Below are 22,210 nucleotides of genomic sequence, written 5' to 3' on the forward strand. Positions count from 1 at the left end.
ATGTGTATTTGATATATTACTCATACATAATATGTGCACATTATACAGTATAATAAGTAATGTGTTATATAGTCCTCAGCTGTGGGTTGGGGCAGTCTGGAAAATGCCTAGGGCACCAACTTATCTAATTACAGCTCTGATACTGATCCACACATGATCAGTTCAAATAACATTATACCCATCCTATTCCAAACTAATTATTGAATTCATGACCAGCAGTGCCCTTCATTTTTTTTATCAAGCAGTTTTTGAATTCATGATGTGCCCATTTTATGTTTATGCTTCTTACAGGACACTTGCTAGGTGATGTCCCTCAGTATAACCAAGTGGAGAGATACAGCATACAAACATATAACTTAGTTTTACTTGCTGGAACTTTGATTTCATCAGATTTTAAATATCTGGTATAATGCAGCCTTCTTTCATCTCCCTGAAAATAAGAAGCAAAGTAACATCCAGCAAACAAGATACAAAACACAAGAAAACAATATATGGAATAAAAACAAGAAGTATGCCTTTCCCCACACAGCAGTCTATGGCATATTCTGTTTGAGAGAGCTCTCTTAGTAAATAGGTTTTCTTTCCCTCCCCCTCTTAAATAAAAATTTTAGTTCCTAGCCCCTCCTTTAGTTCACAGGTAACTAATGTCTTCTAATTTGTTTGACTTGCCAAGAGGCTCAGTTGTGGTTTCTTTCCTAAGCAGAACTTTTAATATACAATGATAAAGGGCTTTGGCACATTCCAGTAAGAATACACAGTATACAAAATAAGGAATGCAGATTAAGAAATCTGTCTTTCAAAGACAACACTTTGTCAGAGTCTGACACAGTAAAGCCTTGAAATGTTTTCTTTTCCCCATTAAATAAAAATCCTTGTTCCTGGCTTTCCCCTAAGGTCACAGGTAATTAATCTCCTAATTCATGTGGCTCACCAAGAGATGCTGCTTTGTTTTTTGTTGTCAGGATGTCCCCTACTGCTTGCAGGGTGGGCAGGTATTTGATTTTAGTCACTCCTGCATCAGCTCCATCCTTAATTGTCCCTTCTAAGCACTGATCCCCAAGGGATTGGAGTGGATCCAGTCAGCATGAGAATTGACATCAGTAGAGGCTTCAACGTCAACAGTGATGGATGCAGTTAATCCAAAGACCTTTCCTTCTTCCGCATTGGTCTTCATAATAGCATCAGATTCGACAGCTGCTGTTACTGTGATGCTAAACGTCTCATCACTACTGCAGTTTGGGGTCGTTGACGATAGCCAGCAACTGTCTGAACTTTGGCATCATCAGCCTTTGAGCCTTCAGTGTTGATGGGGACAACCTATGTTTAGTGTCATTAGTTCTTTTGACATTAGCACCCACTGGTTGCTTACTGTTAGAACCCTTCAGTTTGTCAGTTTCCCGTGGTGCTGATGATGTCTGTGCCAAACAGGTTACAGGTACAAACCCTGTGCACTAGCACCAGTGCTGGCCATAACACCAGTTGCCATCTAAGGCTGTTGTCATGCTTCTATCCTTTCTAGGACAAGAGAAATGCAAAAACGCTGGTGACTTTACCACTCAAAATCCAATTTACCATTTGCTCTGGTTCCTCTTAAGCTTCCTTTTTAAAGACTACAAAGAAATAAGGAGAAACACCTTAACCCTGCCTCAGTGTTTCCAGTACAAGATACTGATGATGGGGATGAGGCTGAATCCCCAGATGTTCTTCAAATGACCCTACTAAGCTCTGGAAAATCCTTGAACAATGTGTAAGAAGAGGGTATGACCCTCCAAAACCTCTTTCTTCCTTTGAAAGGAATCACTAGAAGGCTTTCCTTCCTTCCTTGTCAACTTTCTGGGTGGTCTCTTGGCTGATAATATGGTTTCCTTGATTTTCTAGGAGGTATGGATGACCCCAAAGTGGTGGCCCATATATTATGAAGACCTTGTAGGATCCTCCAGTCTCTTTCAGACTGGGACACATTAGTAAAATCACCCTTGTGGAGTTTGTTGTCACTGTGGCTGCCTTAAAGAGGGGGACAGACTTCCCAGTTTTCTGTGGTCCATCACCTCAGCAAAGAGTCCAGGACTCTGGATTCCCATAGGAAGTGAATTTCTCCATTTTCCACTCTTTCATTCAGGTTGCTGAATTGCTTCTTTGGTTTCCAGTGGGATGTTGGACTTGAGTCATGCAAAATGTTGGACTGTTTGCTATGAGAAGCAAAAGATCTTAAGGAGAAGCTTACTTGTCAGATAGCATTGATGGTATACATTTCCAGTGTCTCCCTACAACTTACACACAGAGTAGTGGATGGAACAGCAGGTGCTGGCATTGCAGCTTGCCTCCACACCCTGCTGTGATCAACCAGTTTTGCCCAACAGTTCAGACCATCATTCCTGAATGCCCCTTTCTGTAGGACCAACCTTTATGGCCAGAAACAATCTTCAAGAAAGTAATAGCGATTGAAAACATGCCCTCACAGCTGTATGAATTTTACTAACTCCACAGAGATCCTTTGCCAGGACACAACCAACAGCAAAAGAACAAACATTCTGTGAGGGGCTACTGCCGCCATCATTCTTTTCAAAATAACGCCTTCTTGGAAGCAGAAATAACTCAACAAAGTCAAGGGTTCTTTTACTCCCTCTTCAAGGGCAGCTTCAGCACAACTCCTGAGGGCTTGCCCAGCTGTTTCATTCTGGAAGAAGTAAAGGGTCACCTGTCCCTTTATTTTTAATCATGACTAGTTAAAGACGATTATGGCCAGATTTTATCAGATCCCTTTCCTGGCCTCCATTCTGCTTTATTTCCTTTCCTCATATGATTTGCCACCATCAGAGGTGCGCAACCAGAAAAGATGTAATCACCTTGCTTGTTAAAAAAGCCCTACATTAGGTCCTGGCAGATCAGATAGATTCCAGTTTTTCAAGATTCTTTTTGGTTCCAGAGAATGTAAAAGACACAAGACTGGTTTTGGATTTAATCTGTCTAAACAGATTCATCCCAGTAAAGGGATTCCAGATGACGTTGGTGCATTCAGTCATCCCTTGCTTTGTAAGAGGAAACTGAATGTGCTGTTTAGATTTCCAAGTTGCTTACATGAATATCAAAATAGCCAGGAAGTTGAGGAGGCTTCTTCACTTATGGGTAGGAACCAGTTGCTCTTAGATTCAGGTTGTTCTTTTTGGGCTCATCACAGCCCTAGGGTGTTCGGTAAATGTATGGCCATCATTGCTGCACACCAGGGTCTGCAGGGGACAGAATTGTTACCCACTCTGGATGACTGGCTCCTAGCCACACTGACACTAAACAGCCTACAGATGTCTCAGTTTACTTCAGAAATGTCATTCCCTTGACATAATGGGGAGTGCTGCACAGATGCATTTGTAGCCCTCATAGACCCAGGTATTAATAGACTTGACAGCTAGACAAGATTTACTGTGAGGCCTTTCTTTCCCAAGAAAGGATCGTTTCCATGCAAAGGACCATAAACTAGATTCTTTATCAGAGCCCTGTCCCTAGCCAGTTACATATCAGGAATCTTGGACTGATGACAGCCAGCATAGTCATTGTCCGTCACTTTAAGTTTCACATGAGGTTTCTCCAGTGGGCATTCTGAACACATCGGTGCCAAATTTCACACTGTCGTACTCGTCTCGTCAGGATATTGAAGGTTTGCAAGTGCCATATGTTGTGGATCCATACCCCAAAAGTGGCACTGGGCAGCCCCTTTCACCTGCCTTCCCTTGTATTGACTGTCACCATGGACACCTTATCCTTGAAGGGGGACTGCACTGTCATGGTATGACTGTCAAAAATTGTGGTCACAAATGGAGTTCAGCTGTCACATCAGTCTCTTGGAGTTATGACTGGTATTGTTCACCTTGCAGGCCCTTCAGGATTCCCTCCCACATGTTGCTTTAGTTGTTTATACAGACAATATTGCGTGGTCTGATAATACCTACCCCTTGTATCAGGAAATCATGAAGGTGTGGTAATAGACTATTTGTCATTAAATCATTTTCTGATAGTGACCCATATCCTGCTGCAAGCCAGGTCTCTGGCAGACTCAGCAGTTGTCTTCTGATGCCACTTCAGTTGCACCTAAGCATGTCAGCATTATAGTGAATATTCTGTTTGTGGGAGAGCCTCAATGGGACTTATTTCCATCTTAAACCAGTGCCACGTGCAGTGACTTCTTTTGCCTTATTCTCCCACAAGGAAGTGGCTAAGGGATGCTTTTATACAGAAATAGATGCTTTTATACAGAAATAGCTTGTGAGTCTCCTTTTTGCCTTTCTCTCCATTCACTTCATTCCCAGGTACATCCAGAAAGTGAGAGTAAGCAAATGCAGGCTGATTCTCATAGCCTGCTTTTTGCCCAAACAAGTTTGGTTCTTTGTGTTATTGCCGCATCTGTTGGAGAAGCCTCTGTATATAGGGCTTCAGAGCCCTTCTTTCTTTATAGGTTCATAATTAAGTACTGGGCAGTCAGTCTCAGACCATTACAAATCCATATTTATGGTTCAAGGAGGGCAAGACAGAATAGACCAGGGGAGATTTTGTGGCTTCCCATCCAATTATTATGTAGGTTTACCTTGACGGTAGGAAAGGTGCTACTCTGCTTAACTTATAGTGGGCGATTGTTCCATCGGTGAGGGATATGTTTGGGTGTGAATCTCTCACTCCAGCATGTCTTTTTTATCTGTTAAAGAAGTAGTTCTTTTAATTGGATATTTGAAGTACCATTTGCTCTGTGAAGAAATAAAAGCAGGTCAAAGGGGGTTGAACCTTTCATGGCTCAAAAAGGTTAGCTACTGAGCTCCACTGAGGAGCCTGTAAGAGCCTGAATATAGATAGAGGGCTGCCATTCCATCCCCATCACTAAGAATTTTGAAGCCACTGATCTTTTTAGTGATGATTCCCTGAGATCTTTCAAGTTGAGTAATATGTTTAGACAAATACCTGTCAAAAGTTACATTAGATTCGTGAATGGGTCTGTTGAGATACAGGTAAAGGGGAATTGAGATTTCTTTAACTCTAGTGGAAATGTGTTTAGAAATTAGATGAGCCGTCAGATAGAAGGCTTTCTGAACTACTGCACAGGCACAATGGTCAAACAATAAGGAATTATCAAAGAGAGTGCCTAGATCTCTTTCAACAGTGTCTTATTGGAGAGGTGCGTCACCTATATGGTATGTGTGAATTATTTCTTATTTGCCAAAATGAGCACACATGTTTTTTACATTTAATTTGAGACCATTGTCCTTACATCAATTATTAACTAGGGCTAACTTGTGCTGGCGAATAACAACATCCAGTTTACAATCATTTGCAAACTTAAGGTAACCATAAGCCAGGTGTGTTTGCTTGAATGTTTGAGAAATTAATACCAAATAGAAGAGGGCCCAATACTGAACCCTGTGGTACACCACTGGTAATTATTTTTTGTTTTCATAAGTGGCACCTGAAACTCTTAACCATATGAATTCTGTTAGACAACCAGTTTGCTATCAACCCTACAGCGTGATAATCTATATTCAGATAGTAGAAATCTATCTTTTGACTTTACAAGGCTAAGTCAATTTATGCTGTATGTAATGCATAACCACTACTCACTACTTCAGCTACTTGTTCAAAGAAATTAATCAGGTTAAAGAGGCAGGATCTTCCTTTGTCAGAGCTGAATTGATGAGTGTCCAGTGTTGAGAATTTCAGTGTCCATATTAATGAGGTCAGGTATAATATGCTCCATAGCGTTACATATGAGGCTAGAGAGTCTGTAGTCTGTGGTTAGGCTACCCTTGTATAACGGCATTACAATGTCTGTTTTCCAGACTTCAGGAATGTAGTGGAGAGGCTTGTATTAAAGAGCTTAAGTAAGGGTTCAAATTTGGCACTAATCAGTTATCGTACAATGTTATCAGGGCCTGTTAATCAAGTGTTTTTAGCTTTTGCGAGAGCTGAAAGAACCTGTTCCATGGTAACTAAAGGGGATGGCAGGGATTGCTGAATCTGTGGAATAGCTGTAATTGCAGGTGCAGTACAATTTGCAAAAAATTTGTCAAGATTCTTTTTTGGTCAGATTGTGCGGTATCATTGTGGACTAGCTATGGACATTGGGAGTTAGTTCTTAATTTCCTGAAACCGTTTAAAGAATAATTTGTAGTTCTTAGTTGTATTGGCTATTTTAAATTCGTGTACAGCTTTGAGCTGCCTAAAGTTTCCCTTAAGCATTTTACTAGTTTGTGTTCTCCTAAGGTAGGTAGAATAAGACCTCTTTTAAACATCAAGCAAACCGTACCCAGACTGAAACTTTCTCAAGTTAACCACTTATTTTTTTTTTCTCCAATTCTGGTGAGGGGCATTCAAAAGTAGATGAACTAGATTTGTTATGCAGAGCACTTCTCAAAGTGCATAACCCTGGTTCTGGGAACATCAGACTGTTCAGCTCAGGTTTTTGGAAGGTGCTCCTTACTGCTGTATCTAGCTACCATTATCGGGGCCTACTTGATAATTCTTTAGCTTTCTTCAGGACCTGCGAGGCTTTCCTTAAAGGTACTTATCAGGCATCAGTTGAAAAGTACTGTACTGCCTTGGAGTTTGAATTTCATGTTTGAGAAGTTAACATTGTCTCTCTATAAGCAAGCATTTAGAAAAATCTGAAATTTTCTTCACTGAAGATTGTCTTTCTGAGGGGTTATAGTGTCATCTGGGCAGTATTTTGAATTTTGAAATTCAAGCACAGTCCATTGATCCCCCTTACATGACTTTTTGTAAGAATAGAGAACTACTAAGAACACCATAATATCTAAAGTTTCTGTGCAGATTAACTTGACTCCGTCCAACACTTTTTTCTGGTGTTCCTTTCAAATAATGCCAACAAAGGAGAATACGTACCGCACGGCTTGCATGAATCTAGCCAGCTGTGATTTTTATCTGCACAGAACAAAGCCTATCAGAAAAGAGAACTCGGCTGTCTGTGTCTTATTCACCTAACAAATTAGAACAAAACACCTCTAAAGATTTCATCAGCCAGATGACTCATGGAGTGTATTAAGTTTTACAATCACTTTTGACTGGCTAATGTGAACTTCAGCTGCTTCCTGTTTTTCTGCTTTAATAAGCCTCTGTTTGAACTGGTTTGTGCTTATTTGCTCAAAGCTGCAGTGAGTTAGACCTTCTGCCCTTGCTCAGCTGTTTTCCAAATATCTGCTGAGAGACTGCAGAAGATTAGTGCTTATTTTCAGCAGTTTCTGATTAAAACAATATTTCCTGCATATCTGATTGTTTAAACTGTGCAACTGTATTTTACAACATTTTTAGATTGTCTGCTAATTGAATTCCTCTTACAACTGTAATTACTGTTCATCTGCTTGTTTTGTTCATTTTACTTGTTTGCTGCACTTGAAAAACACTAGCATATAGACTAGGTTCAGTTTTTTGCCGAGTCTAGTACTGTTTGCAACATTTGAAGCTTGTAAAACAGTTACTCTTCAGTCTGGAGAGGTCCCCCCATGCCCTTGTGGGAGGAGGTACAGTTTGGACTGATCTACTTAGAGTTATTGTTGCAGGGCCCTTTTTAGGGTGTTTTGATTGGATAATTTGAATTTTGGCTGTTTCCTGTTTTTCTGTTTTAATAAGCCTCTGTTTGAATCAGTTTGTGATTGTTTTAGCCTGTTTGCACATCACACAGGCTCGAACACTGCTGTGCAGAGAGATTGCTGGTTATTGATGCCTGCTCTCTTGCCTTGCAAATATTACTCAAACCAGAGCTCTTCGCACCTAAACCTACTAGTACCTGCCCCTGCTGTCTTCCCTCTTGAACTGTTAGAGCTAGACCAAGATTTTTCCTAGGACCATGACCTGCCAGTTTGCCTCCTTTCTCCTATCAGCCTGGATGACATGGGTCTACTGAAGTAGCGTAGCAACTGCCTCATGTACATTGACAGCCCCCTTTTTCTAAATCATTCTTGTACCATTTGTTAGTGGTGCACCTACATTATGAATCTGGAATCACAACTCTTTCACAAAATAGATAACAATACAGAGCGGGTTGTCATCCTACCTACCTCATCTCCTACTCATGGAACACAGCACACACATAGACCAACATATGAGGAGGTACTCGCAAAAAAATCTACCTAAACACCAGAGACCTTCAAAACACATGCATACTAAACCAGCGATAACACACAAAACACACAATACACGTAATGACACAAGCACAAGTGTCTCAATTAAAGCCCATAAGGCAACACACATCCACTCCAAATATCTTAGTCATAGGAGACTCTATAGTGAAATGCACAGACGTCCCCCTCACCAGGCTGAACAAGGAGAAAGTCACAATCAGCTGTCTTTCTGGTGCCAGGATTTGTCAGATGATGCAGACACTCAAGAATGTCAACAAGTACCATTATGATTCAGTCATAGTTCATGTTGGTGCATACTTCCCTGGATTACATGAGGAGAGATGTGATTGAGCTCTCTGATTATGTGTCACAGGCAGGTATGTCCATAGCCTTGAGCAGCAGATTATCCTCGCCTAGGATAGTACCACAGTATTAACAGAAAATCATTGACTTCAATAATTGGCTTAGTTTCTGGTGTCATTCTAAGGATATCCAGTTTCTGTAAGCCTGGGATAACATGATTGATAGACCCTGATGCTTTGCCAGAGATGGTCTTCATCTATCACCCCTGGAATTTCAGCAACTGGCAAAGGCTCTTGCCACCCCCTTAGTACCTTTTTAGACAGTGTCACAAAGACAAAATTCCTGACATAAAAATTTCATCAAAAAGCAATCTCAAGGTTATGCAGCTAAACGCTAGGAGCCTTAGCATGAAACTGCAATCACTCGAAGCAGTCCTCACGTTGGAAGACGCTGACATCTGTACAGTCATGGAGACCTGGTTCAAGGCAGTGGAGAGCACCCCAGCCATACCATCTTACACCTCTTACCGCAGATTCAGATCACGGATGAAAGGCGTGAAAACTAAAGGAGGCGGTGTATCAATATTCGCTAAAGATAAATACACTTCCAGATTGGTTAAACAGTGCAGTTCCCCAGAGACACACCTATTCAAGTCATTGCCAGCTACAGGACCCCCTCCATTAATCAAGACACCCACTCTGCCTGCTTGAATCTACTGGGATCTGTCAAGATGCATCCAAAAACCATGGTTCTGAGTGATTTTAATTATCCATCCTTTGAGTGGGTAAATTACTTGTCTCCGCTCACTTGCCCAAAGGTTCAAGTTCATTAATTCCCAATGCCCTGGACTAGCTGGTGGACACCCCAACTAGAGACGCCAACATCTTAGATCTGGTGCTTAACAATATGGGCGACCACTGTAGCATTCCATCTGTAAGGTTTTCTGTTGTTTTAAATTTATTATTTAAATGTACTGTCCTGGTTAGGAACGTTTTTAAATCTAGGAAGTTGTGTTTTACTGGACTGTCATAACACTTAACTATACTTTTAAACAGGAGAGCACTTTTTTCTTCTAAGTTTGAAAGTTATTAAATGTAGTTAAAAACATTTGTATCGGTTATAAATTTTGGTGCTGGAAAGTGTATTAAAGTAATTTTTACTGTTTTTTTCTGTTAGTTTGAAAGTTATTAAATGTAGTTGAACTTTTTTTTTTTTTTTTTAGGGAAAAAGTGACTTTTTACAACTTTGAATTTTTACCTGCCTGTGCTTTTTGTTTTCCCTTGGAAAGAGGAACCATTTTCAGTTTGGCCTTGGAACAGACTGCCAGTCCCATGGTCGGTCCTTTATCCAGCCACAAAAAGGAAAAAGTTAAGCAAATAGCTTTTGCTACCACAGCAGACTAGCACTTTGCCTCTGCTGCAGGTGGGTCACTGTGGTATGGGCAAAGCTGGTTTCTTAGACCATTCATCTTTTACTTGTGCCACTGTGGACTGAGGATTAGCCAAGTCCTTTCTGGCTTTTGGTGTCCCTTCAGTGGGTAAGAGAGAGCCACTCTTGTCAGTCCTGGGAGAAGGAGCAGGAAAGTCCTCCCTGTTTGTTCAGAATGTTGTGCCCATCCGTGGGGAAACTGCTGCCGCCATTAAATAATGTTGATTCAATTCTTCCAGACAAAAAAGAAATATAAAATTAAACACGTACCTGCTCCTGATCAGATTTCTCGGGACAGGAATAGTTAGGATCTAATTCAGGCTATTGATTTTTCTTGCAAGGTGGTTTCTGGTAAAATGAAAAGGGATACCTCTTTTCTTTGAAGAGATTCAAGTTTCTGAATCTGGACAGGAAGATGAAAGGACAGATGCAGGGTTTTCTCTTCAGATTTCAGATTCAGAGGAAAGCGCATGATTCTCGCTATGAGGTTTCTCTTTCTCTGAAACTATTCAGAATGGGCAGTGTTTTCAGTGTGATAACACTGGATGTTCTTCGTCTCACATTGCTGCAGTCATAACCTGTGGGCAGTCCGCTGTCCTCGATCGGCTCGAATACCAAAGAGCTGGGCTGGTGTTGGTCATTGTCGCCTGGAGCTGACGTCAGTACATAGTAGTACTTAAGCGCATGACCGACGCCATATCCTCAGTCTTTCTTGCCGCGTGGTCCGAAGCAGAAGCAGCGTTTGCGAGTGCCGTTCGGCGTTCTGAAATTGTCATTTTTCGAGTTTCAGACCGAAGACCAAGTTGGGCTAAGTACCCCGTTGGGGAAATCTTTGTCTTTTTCTTGCCTCAGTTTCCGGATGTCAGAAAAAGTTAATAATTGCATTTCTTGTGGGAAACAGATACCTCATAGGGATTATCACTCTTTCTGTATTCCTTGCTTGGGGCCTGAGCACGACGTGGTCAGGTGTCGCTTTTGTGCTAGATTTAATAAGCGCACAATTAAAAGGAGATTAGACTGTGCCAGGCTTGTTTTTGGTAAAAGGTGTAACTATAACATGCCGTCGGATCCTCTGACGCCCGCTACCGCTAAAAAGCGTAAGGATAAATCTTTGAAGTCTAAACCGGATGAGTCATCCGTTGCGGACGCCGGTTCTACGGAGCCTCCGGTTGAATCTGTGGATCCTGCCGAGGGTTCGGCTGAATCCCAGGGGGAACCTTTACTTTTGCAGGAGTTGGCCTCTCAGGATTTAGGCCCAGCTGAGGGTGCTTCTCAGGTGTCTGTAGTTCCATCTTTACAGAAGGTTTTTAGGCCTTCTACTTCAGTGGCTAAAGGCCATGCTAAGGCCAAACCTTGTCTTGTTAGCCCTGGTCATGGTTCTAGCTCTCCAGCCCCTGTTCCTAAAAAACATATGTTGAAAATGGCGGAGGACTTGATTACTTTGATCAGGGGTTCTATGCCCCCCCCAGAGAAAAGGCCTAGGGTGGAGGCAGATTTAGAGGGAATGGATCATTCCTCTGACTACTCTGATTCCTCAGCTGAGGAAATTCAGGATTTCCCTTCTTATTCAGACTCGGATGCAGAGGATTCCTGTCCTTCTGCTTCTCCTCCAGAGGATTTTTCTTTTTCTGAGACTTTACATTCCATGAGGGAGCATTTTAAGTGGGAAGGCCAGGATTTTTCAGATTCTCGGAAGAGACTTGGGGAATTTTTGTTTCTGCCACAACATAGGCCCTTGGCTATTCCTCCTGTCTTAGATGTTGTTCAGGATGTTTTTTCTGAATCTTCCCTTAATCCTGATTCTTTGCCTCCTGCCCCTGTTAAGCCAGACAGATATTATACCAGAAGCACATAAGTATTTGTACAAGAGTCCTAGAGCTGATCCGGAAACTATTATTCTAGGTCCGAAGGGTATTAGGGCTTCTGTGGTTAAGAATCCAGTTCCTTTGGATAAAGATTCTAGAGCTTTAGATAGGTGGGGGAAAAAAGTGTACACCTCCTCTACGTTAGCTATGAGGGCGTTGAATTGCCAATTTCATATGCTGAAGTATCAGAACTTTTTGTTGGGTCAATTGGAATCTAAGGTGGATGCTTTATCTGAGGGTATAGAGTGTAAGGAGCTCCAGGAGTTGGTTCATGCATCAGATCAAGTTGGCAAGCATTCTTTACAGTGTGGTTTTGATGCTCTTCAGGCTACATCCAGGGTGGCTGCTACAGGTTCAGTTATTCGTAGACATGCCTGGCTTAAGGATCAAAATTTGTCAGAGCATGTTAAGGCTCGGATTTTGGATGCTCCTCTTCAATCGGAAGTACTTTTTGGTCCTCCTGTGGAATCAGTTTTGAAAAAGATGGAAGATAAGGCTAAGTCTATGCAGGCGGTCAAAGATTTTATGCAGGTGCAGCCCCCTACGTTTAGTAGGAATTGGCCTACTAGGGGATGGTCTTATCCTTCTTCGGATTATCAGTCTAAGGGCAGGTCTAGACGTGGTAGAGGCAGAGCCCACAATCAGGGTTCTTTCAGACCTAGGACTTGGAGTTCTCCTGCACAGTCTTCTGGTGAGGGCAGGGGTCAGCCCTTTCGTAAACAGACCCAATGACCTGTATCTTCCGCTGCCAGACCCTTCTTTACTGGCAACTCCTGTAGGAGGAAAGTTGGGACTTTTCAAACAAAACTGGCATTTGGTCACCCAGGACAAATGGGTGTTGGATATAATAAATCACGGGTACAAGTTTTATTTCCACACTTTTCCTCCTTTCAAAGGCATGCCGGATGTGCCTCCTCAACAAAGGATGGAGGCTCAGGAGCAAATTTCTTTACTTTTGCAGATGGGGGCAGTTCAGGTGGTCCCTCCGTCAGAAGTAGGCCTAGGTTTTTATTCCCGTCTTTTCCTAGTGCCAAAGAATGGAAAGACTTGGAGGCCAATTCTGGATTTGTCCATTCTCAATACCTACCTAGACATTCCAAAATTCAAGATGTTAACATAACAACAACTTCTGCCTATGCTAGGCAAAGATCTCTGGATGGTAACCCTGGATCTCAAAGAGGCCTATCTTCACATCCCTATCAGAACCAGCTGCAGGAGATTCCTGAGATTCCGGGCTGGTACTTCTCATTATCAGTTCTCTGCATTGCCCTTTGGTTTATCTACTGCGCCCAGAGTATTCACAAAAGTTCTGGCTCCTGTAATTGCCTTCCTCAGACAGAGAGGAATACAAATTTATCCTTATCTGGACGATTGCCTGATTCTTGCTCAAAACAAGGACAAGTTACTACAACATCTCCAGTATGTAATGGCAGTTTTAAGGTGCCTAGGGTATTCTGTGAACGAAATAAAGTCCAGTCTAGTGCCCTCTCAGGACATGTGCTTTCTGGGTGTGAGACTGAATACAGCTTCTCAGATGGCATTTCTGACCCCGGACAAACAAAGAACTCTTCATCTGTGCTCCCAGCAGTTATCAGTAATGTCCAGGCTGACTGCAAGGACAGTCCTTCAAGCCTTGGGGTTCATGGCATCTTGCATTCTAGTACTTCCCAATGCCAAACTGCATATGAGGAAGCTACAATGGTATCTCAAAAGTGTGTGGACTCAACACTGCCACGGTTTGGACACTGTTATTCGGATTATACCTTGCATCCAGAAGGAATTCTTGTGGTGGGCTCAGGAATGTCACCTAAACAAGGGACTCTCTGTGATCCGACCAGAGGCGAGTCAGATCCTAACGACGGATGCCTCGGACTTGGCTTGGGGAGCACACTTCAATGGAAAATGGATACAAGACACGTGGCCTCCCAAACTACTACATTTGCATATCAACATGAAGGAGATGTTAGCAGTCCAATTTGCCTTGATAGCCTTCAAGGACCTACTTCAGCCGGGACAGGTGTTGATTCAAACAGACAACACAACAGTCATGTGGTACATCAACAAGTAGGGGGGAACCCATTCCTACCCTCTTTGCAGACAAGCAATGATTTTATGGGAGACTGCTCTGAGTTTGCATATCAATCTTCAAGCACGGTTTCTGCCAGGAGCACAGAACTCCCTAGCAGATGTATTGAGCAGGCAAATTGTGGATCCCCACGAGTGGAAACTGGACCCTCAGGTATTCAAGCAGTTGACCGTGGCTTGGGGAGCTCCAGACATAGATCTGTTCGTTTCTCCACTGAATTTCCAACTGCCAAAATTTTGCACAAAGTTGTTCCACCCAAATGCTTGGAAAGTGGATGCTCTATCTTTTAGTTGGAACAACCTTCACGTTTATGCTTTTCCCCCTCTGCCTCTTCTTCCCAAGGTACAAGCCTTCCATGATTCTAATAGCACCAGATTGGCCACGTCAGCATTGGTATCCTCTGCTGAGGAGTTTAATTCAGGAGCCTCCTTGGCCTTTGCCACAGGTTCCTCATTTGTTGTCCCAGTCAGACAATCATTTTCTCAATGTTCGGGTGCAGTCCCTGCATCTAACAGCCTGGCGTATTCTGTAATGGAGCCGGTGGGGTCTCAGCTTCCTCAACAGGTTTTAGATGTCATTTTGGAAGCCAGGCAGCCTAGTACTAGAAAAGTTTATGCTGATAAATGGAAGAGATTTTTTCTTTGGAGCACAGCTAAGGGCTTTGATGTTTCAGTGCCTAATTTGAGTTTTGCACTGCAGTATCTTACTGAATTACTGGACAAGGGTTTGTCATTCTCTTCTGTGAAGGTTCATGCTGCAGCCATTTCTGCTCACTATGATTGTGACCCTCCTTTATTTTCTCACCCTTTGTTCAAACAATTTCTTAGAGGGGCAAAGAATATAAGACCCCAATAGAGCTCCTACTCCTTCCTGGGATCTCAATTTTGTGTTGGAGAAGCTTACTTTACCTCCTTTTGAACCTGCAGCTCGTCTGAATTGAAGTTTTTGTCTTGGAAGACTGCTTTTTTGTTGGCCATTACTTCTGCTAGGAGGGTATCTGAATTGCAGGCACTCATGGCAGTTGAACCCTTTCTGATATTCCATAAGGATAGAGTTTCTTTGAACTAACCCTACTTTTATGCCTAAAGTGATTTCTAATGTGGCCTTGAACCAGTCTATTCATTTGCCTACTTTTTATGCTGATCCCCAAAATAAGGGGGAAAAAGTCTTGCATTCTTTGGATATCCACAGACAGTTGCGTTATTATTTGAGCAGAACTAAAGTGTTCAGACAGACTCAACAGTTATTTGTTTCTTTTGCTTTGGGTTCACAAGGGAAGGCTGTTTCAAAGCAGACTATTTCTAAGTGGATTGGTCAATGTATTGCTTTTTGTTATTCTCATCATGGGAAGGATGTTCCTGCTGGGATCAGGCCTCATTCTACTAGGGCTACTGCCACATCTACTGCTTTTTTGAGGGGGGTAGCTACTAAGGATATTTTGGAGGCAGCTACTTGGAGTTCAGTACACACTTTTACTAAGCATTACCATCTCCTCTTTATTCCAAGTCCAGGGCTGGGTTTGCCACTGCAGTTTTACAGGGCATGTTAGCAGCTCCTAATGCTACTTAGTTTGCCAGCCTCCCTTTTCCTTTGCTTTGGGATTCTACCCACAGGTTATGACTGCAGCAATGTGAGACGAAGAACATAGTACAGTTTTGTACCTACCATAAATGTAGATGTTCGAGGATCTACATTGCTGCAGTCCAATTATCCCTCCCTCCTTCCCCCCTATAGTTTGTGGTTGGGTGTTTACTATTTTGGCTCTGGCCTTCTTTCATTCTTAGGCCTTCTGACATCTGGGGCAAGAAAGACTGAGGATATGGCGTCGGTCATGCGCTTAAGTACTACTACGTACTGACGTCAGCTCCAGGCGACAATGACCGACGCCAGCCCAGCTCTTCGGTATTCGGGCCGATCGAGGACAGCGGACTACCCACAGGTTATGACTGCAGCAATGTAGATCCTCGAACATCTACATTTATGGTAGGTACAAAACTGTACTTTTCTCAGTCCCAGAAAATACTATGAGTTCTTGCAAATGTAAATTCCTGAACCTTCACTCATTCCTCCATTGCTGTCAGCACTGGAGGATGTGTGTGTGCCACTACCTGCAATTTTCCTGATAATTAGCTTGCTGCCCCTAAAAAGGCAGGTAGTTTGTATAAAGTTCCTCAGTTTTTACATTTTTATGTACTCTTCCTAAACCTGACCCAGAAGGTAAACATTTAGTTAATCCTTCTGCTGCTAAGCATTTAATTAATTCCAATCCTACACTTTCTGACAAGGATAGGAAAATAATTAAGTGTGGAAAAAGTGTATGCTTCTGCTACTTTGATTTTCAGAATTTTGAGCTGTCAGGTTCATATGTTAAAGTTTATTCTGACTAGTTGTGAAAGTATGAAGAAAGTTTTGTCTGCAGTTTTTTTTCTTGTTAGGAAAATTTGATTTAAGTTGTTTATTTTCTACTGTTTTTCACGTCACAACTAAGTGTTTAATGTGTATGTAAGACTTTGTTGATACTTCTTCCAAGGCTTTGGCCACTGGTCCTGTTTTGAGGAGGTTTGCCTGGCTACACCCTCACAACTCCCAAACGTGATTCATGTGAAAAATGAGATTTTAAATCTTCCTCTGGATAGAGGTTTAGTTTTTAGTCCCTCTTCACGCAGATGTTATCCTTAAGATTTTTCAGGCTTCCTTTTCAAACATTTCCAAGGGATTCTGTAACCCCTCATTCAGTTTTGGCAAGAAACAAAATAAACTGTTTCAGCAAAATGCTGGTAAACAGATGTCTAAGAAGCAATGGCAAGCAAGGAGGTTCCAAAAAAATAAAGGAACTCGCTGAAATATTGGACAGTTCAACAAGTCCAAGTGACTGTTTAAGGGACCATGTGCCCCCACCCCCCATCCCACCCTGGCAGTCCCTTTTACCTTCCTGAAAGTCTGAATCTCCATTTCTCTCTTTGGCAATAAATAATTTCCGACAGAAAAGTTCTGAAGAGTATTCATCAACGTTACAGGAGGCAGTGATAAGAAGTTCTTCTTTCCAGAGGGTATTTTCTCATCCACCAGACCAGACTCCTTTATTTCCCCATGTTCTTCAACATATGTTGTCATATGGAGTGATAGAATCAGTTACTTCTTCCCAGTTTGAGAAACATTTTTATTCAAGTATTTTTTTTTATTTTTTATTTTTGGTGCCAAAGAAAGACAGTGCCTGGAGACCATTTTTGGATGTTTTCTAAATCAATTTATGATGGTGTTCAAGTTCAAAAAGCTGTCAATTCACAATGTGTTGATCTTTCTTCCTGTTTTAAGTTTCCTTGTGCCTTTTTGGGTCTCATGGCATCTATGATTATCATGATATCCCTGGCAAGACTCCACATGAGAAAGGTACAGTTTTATCTGAAGTCTCTTTGGTCCAAGCATCAAAACTCATATCTTTTCAAATCCCACTTCTGGGATTTGTAAGAGGAGAAATTACTTGGTGGAGACAGCAAACATTCCTAATACAGGTCTCCCTTTTCATACCCCCCCCCCCCCACACACACACACACACACACTTCTAAGCAGTCAGTCACCACAGACGCCTCAGACTTTGCATGGAGAGCAGTTTCAGGAGGGTTAACAGTGCAAGGTATTTCTGACACCAGTAACAGATGCAAACACGTAAATATAAAAGATATGCTTGCTTTCATCAATGCACTCAACTCTCTGAATCATCTTTGGTGCACACACAACAAAGTATTAGTTTAAGGATGTGCACATTTATGCAAAAAGCGTATTGTACGGTTTTTATTTTTTTATATTTTTTCTCCTAACAGATTTGTTTGTTTTTCAATTGAATTGTTTAGGATATAGGTCACATTAAAGGTGGGAAAAGTTTTTAAATGATTTATTGTGGTCTCGCTTTCTTTTTATGTCACAAAAACCTGGCATTTTAACAGGGGTGTGTAAACTTTTTATATCCACTGTATATATACTTATATTTACTATATATATATATATATATATATATATATATATATATATATTATATACATATATATATATATATATATATATATATATATATATATATATATATATATATATATATATATATATATATATATATATATATATATATATATATATATATATATATTTTTATATATATTTTTATATATACATATATATATACATATATATATATTTTATATATATATATATATATATATATACATATATATATATATTTTATATATATATATATATACATATATATATATTTTATATATATATATATATATATATATATATATTGTGTGTGTGTGCATATATTTTTACTTCTAGCTATGCCCTCTCAGGGCTCAGCAAACCTCCATCAGTTTACATGAAATCTACTTTACACTCAAAACCTATGTCCTTAGGTAACTTGGCTTCAGCTGCTTAACAGTTTGAGCTCGTGGAAGGTGTCCTTAAGCTTTGGAAGCTGGCCAGGTATAAGCCATATAGCTTTGACTACTGCAGCAGTGATCATTCGAACATCAACTGTTATGATAAGTTTATTTATACAACTGTACTTTCTTGATCAGCATACTTAGAAATATGAATATGAAGTGAGGAGCACTGAGCATTGTGGGAGGTGGAAGGGAGTTAGAACTGGGAAAAGTTTTCAGTGCCCAGCAAGACCTGACTGTGCAATTAATTCCTAAAGGTTAAAGTGGATAGGTGCTGATCATCTAGCTCTGTTATGTTAAGTGCATAACTTTAATTTATTTGAGTTTGTCTTAATAAGGAGTTTCGCATACTTAATGTGGAATTCTGAAACATGCTGTACCAGGCAGTAACTGTACCTACAAGTCCAAACAAGGCTTCAGGAGTTCTTAAACTGAGTAGACAAATTAAGATCTTTGGAGCTCTCTACCCAGTTCTGAAGTAGACTTGGGGCTCACTAAACCACAACATTTTGCTCATTGGGATGAAACACTAGTGTGTATATTTGAAGAAACAAAGTAGCTCATGTAAATCTATCAGCTTTTGCAATGTAGGTGGCACCAGTACTGCAGGTGTTTCCGAGTAGGAGAACCAAATGTCTGAATGCTGGATTTATATGTTGGGATTCAGCTATAAGGGCAAGTGGGCTCTTTTGTTAGGTCAGAAATTCCATTTTGCAGATTGAGAACTCTGGGTATTCATTTTGACAGAAGTCAAAGATAATTTGCTCTTTCTCTATTCCCAAGTACGCCATGTATACCATTTTATTTATTTATTTATGAGTTATATTGGGCCATGGTCAGTTTCTAGCCACAGCACAGAGTAATGCAATGTAAAAAAAAATCAGAAGCACAGTTAAGATCCATTACTCTGAAAGTTTCATAGAAAAACATGTTATCTAAAGGACAATGCAGTGGTTAAAAGGAAGACTGTACTGCTGTTGGTCCTTAGAGTTTTCTGCTTTCAAAGTAATTTATTTTATGAGTACGTGTGTTTTGTATGTGTGCACGCACATATTCCATATACAGGCACCATCACTGTTTCAGTATGACTGTGATCTGGTCTTCAAATCCCCGTGTCCTGCCATTAGTATCTTGTCATAGCATTTTCCTTGCAGTTTATTGCTGTTGCTGAAACTGAGACAAGATGTTGCCTTCATCTTCTACTTTTGTGATACAACTAAAACTAAGGAACTTGATTGGATAAACTATGAATGGCAGAAATTAATGGTTCTGTGACTGTAAAATGATTGTGAACATATTTTGTCGGTACAGAAGCTGTGAAAGTTTCTTTGGTCTGTGTGTCTCTTTCGTTGTGTGTTTTACAGTTGTTCGCATCAGTTGAGGTTTTAAGCAAAACATTGCCCCCTCCTTTGTATTTCACAGTTCATGTGGGACACTAATGATCAAAATTTGTGTTTTATTTGACGCATATCTGATTAGTATTATTAACTATGTTCAGCTGTTTTAGAATGTATCTTTAAGTTATTTGTAAGTCATTCAGCTTTGATCGTAATATTACTCTATTAAGGTATATTCATTAATCAGAATTGCTAGAATTAGAAGACAGAATCTTGAAAACTGACAAGTGCTTTTTCAATTTTTTTTCTTTCTGACAGGTCTTCTGAAGTGACCATATCCCAATACCTCTCAACCTACAGATGGTGAAAGTAGGAACAAAGGCCCTTGAAAAGTAGGTAACCTCCAGCCAAAAATCTGAACACCTTAATTAGCATAACTTTTGAATACTAAATAGCACATAACCCTTCTTGCTTCCAGTAAGAATGAGGAATATTACTCGGACATGCATATTAAAAACAGTGACAAAAATGAAGGGAAAATACATGCACATTATCAAAGAGATACTTTAAAGAACTGCATTGCAAAATTCTACCATGCAAGATAATTTAATTTTTGCTTCTAAAAAGAGACGCAAGACACTTCTGAGATGGCTACAAGTAAGTTGTAAGATGAGTGTAGTCTTTCTTTAAATTATTGGTGCCAGTAAAATGTTTGTCATATAGTGTTAAACAGTTTCAAAACTCATGAGTGAAGAGAGGGATTCAAAACATTTATGAAGGGGCAAATCAAGCCTGAAAATAGGAATGTTCCTCCAAATATAGGAATATCATGTACAATGGTAAATCAGGCCTGAAAATAAAATAGGGATGTTCCTCCAAAATAGGGATAGTTGAGAGGTATACGATGTCTCCCATTTAAGCAACTGAAATGCTTGTTACCAGAAGGCCTCAGTTTAGCAACGCTAACTAGGTATCCCAGTAAGCTCTTAAAAATTAATATCACTTACCGAAGGAAAGAGTGAAAAGCTATTGGATGAAAAACTTTGCTAATGACAAATTGACCAAATCTGGTTTTCCTAAAGAGGACAAAGGTAAAAGATCCTGTTTGCAAGAACTTGCATCCTCTACATTTCCTTTTTAATATAATCACCTGAATGGTCTAGTTGGCATGATGGTTAAGGTCTTTGCCTCCTATACACAAGGCACAAGATCCTGACCCTCTGACCAATGCCTGTTTGGAGTTTGCATGTTCTCCCTGTGTCTCCATGGGGTTTCTCCCATGTGCAGAAAACATGCTGAGTGTTTCCATCTCAGACTCACCAATGAATAGAGCTGTGGGCAGCAGCGTAGACTCTACATGGTGACTCATAGGGGGAAGAGTTGTACAGACCATCTGCTTTGGGCATCTACTGAGGTGCACAGTATCCTCAAGATAGGAGAACATGGATCACAGACTGTATGCCGTAGCAGGGCTAGCCACTCGATGGTGTAAAATATGGCTTTAGGTGATTCGGTCATGTTGACTAATGTCGCCAAAATGGCCATGGGTACTTACCGGTGATAAGTGGGTTGAGGACCCGGCGTACTCTGACCTATCACAGGGACCCTTGCTAACAGTGGGAAGGGTATATGCACCTCTATTGGCCAGTGTGTGTCTGCCATAAAGCTCAGCAGCCAGTAAGCTGCCGGCCGGTGTCTAGATGCTCAGCCTGGGTTACCTGGGATAGCTCTGTTGAGCGAAAGCTGGATGTAAAACCAACCAACCTACCAAACATGAACTGAGAATTGCTATGCTTAATGTAGGTTTACTGACTGGATGCAGCTTGGAAATGGATGACGTGATGATACGGAGGAGGTTGGACATCCTGTGTATCCAAGAGATGAGATGGAAGGGCATTGCAGCAAAGCCACTTGGATTGGGATCCAGACTGTACTACTCAGGAGGGGGACAGGCTAGAAATGGTGTAGGAATTGTGGTGAGAGAGAAGCTTCAGAAGGCAGTGAGGGATATCATCAGAATTAATAACAGACTCATGGCAATCAGACTCCAGTGTAATGATAGGGCAGTATTCATAATCTCAAGCTTTGACCCACAGCAGGGTTGTGATTGTGAGGAAAAGAGTGCATTCAGACAGCATTTGCAGGACCTACTAGACAAAGCAGGACAACATGAATTGGTGTTGATAATGGGTGACTTGAATGCACATATCTGGACAGACAGAACAGGATATGAGGACTGCCTAAGTCTACATGGGTTGCACAACAGGAATAAAGAGGGAGAAACCATTCTAGACTTCTGTCTGGCAAATGGCTTGATAGTAGCCAACACATGGTTCAGAAAGACGGACAGTCGCAAGATCGCATACAAGAGTAGCCAACATGCAACGCGGGTAGACTTCCTCCTAGTAAGGAAAAACCACTGGGGTAGAATCCATGATTGCAAAGACATCCCCTGTGAAGTCGGCCCACAGCATAAACCACAGCATAAACCACTAGTTGCCACAATCATCTGCAAGCAGTGGTCAGAGAAGGTTCTAAGGTCAACAGAGACCAGGCTGAAGACCTGGAAGTTGACTGGAGAGAAAGATCAAGGAATTACTCAGGGGACTAGCACCCAAGGAAGAGGAAGAAACAGGTG

At 41.1% G+C, this 22,210-nt stretch overlaps 1 protein-coding gene across 4 annotated transcripts in view; it reads left to right on the forward strand.

The window, feature by feature from the left end:
* RIPK1 (receptor interacting serine/threonine kinase 1) overlaps positions 1-22,210 on the forward strand; it is a 1,251,693-nt gene that overhangs the window by 254,747 nt on the left and 974,736 nt on the right. For all 4 annotated transcript variants that reach the window (XM_044065340.1, XM_044065337.1, XM_044065339.1 and 1 more), the window contains exon 2: positions 19,891-19,964. The gene's annotated coding sequence lies outside the window, so the exon portion shown is untranslated. The remainder of the gene's footprint in view (positions 1-19,890; positions 19,965-22,210) is intronic.

The sequence above is a fragment of the Protopterus annectens genome, chromosome 3.part0 (assembly GCF_019279795.1).
Source record: "Protopterus annectens isolate FY-2018-M chromosome 3.part0, PAN1.0, whole genome shotgun sequence".
NCBI lineage: Eukaryota > Metazoa > Chordata > Ceratodontiformes > Protopteridae > Protopterus > Protopterus annectens.